Source organism: Prinia subflava, chromosome 26 (genome assembly GCF_021018805.1).
Source record: "Prinia subflava isolate CZ2003 ecotype Zambia chromosome 26, Cam_Psub_1.2, whole genome shotgun sequence".
Lineage (NCBI taxonomy): Eukaryota > Metazoa > Chordata > Aves > Passeriformes > Cisticolidae > Prinia > Prinia subflava.
Window position 1 is genome coordinate 946,645 of NC_086272.1, and position 781 is coordinate 947,425.

Consider the following 781-nt stretch of genomic DNA (forward strand, 5'->3'; position numbering starts at 1 on the left):
GGTGGCGGTGCCGGGGCTGTGGCAGGGGCCGCTCCAAGGGCGCGGTGCCGCAGGCGCTGCCCCGAGCGCGGCCAGGCCGGAACGGCGCGGCCCAGGGCGGAGCGGCCGGGCCGGGCCGGGCGGCCCAGGGAGGCCGCTCAGGCCGATGGCGGTGCTGCCGAGCCGGGGCCGCGGGAAGGGCCGTGCCGGGGCGGCCCCGGGGGGGTTTTGTCTCTCTGGCTCCAGCGCCGTGCCAAGGGCTGCGCCCCGGGGCCCAGCCGCAGCCGGAGGGAGTGAACCGCGCTGGGAACAGCGGCTCGGGGCTGGGAGCGCCGCGCCGGACGGGGACGGGCACGAGGAGGAGGAGGAGGCGCTTGCCGGGCCCGGGATGAGCGCTGGCATGTATTATCTGAGCCCAGCTGATGTCTCTCACCGCTTTAGCTCTAGAATTCCTCTGAGGCCCGGCAAGCCGCCGATCCCTGCGGCAGTGGAGCTTTTCCCAAGGCTGGGATCGAGTCCCCGTGCCCGAGTTTGAGGCGGCTGGAGGAGAGGGGTCCCCGGTTGGGCTGTGCCCCATTGCCAGGCGGGGCAGGTGCAGCTGTGGCCGAGGCGTGGGGTTTGTGGCCACGAGGGGCTCTCAGGTGGCCCCAGTTGCCTGCTTTGGGAGTTGGTGGCCAGGTGCATGTGGGAATGTTGGCTCGGGGCTGTCCCTGAGCCCCGTGTGCTGCAGAGCTGGGCAGGTTCCCCGTGTGCAGCGGGGCTGCTGCAGCTGCAGGTGGCAGTGAGTGTGCAGGAGGGAACT

The 781-nt window shown here is 72.9% G+C and overlaps 1 non-coding gene across 1 annotated transcript; it reads left to right on the top strand.

Moving 5' to 3' along the window:
- The first annotated feature begins 359 nt into the window (after window positions 1-359).
- Window positions 360-443, top strand: LOC134562254 (small nucleolar RNA SNORD45). Its single transcript, XR_010083124.1, has one exon. It is a non-coding gene; the product is annotated as a small nucleolar RNA SNORD45 (small nucleolar RNA).
- Window positions 444-781: the final 338 nt, after the last annotated feature.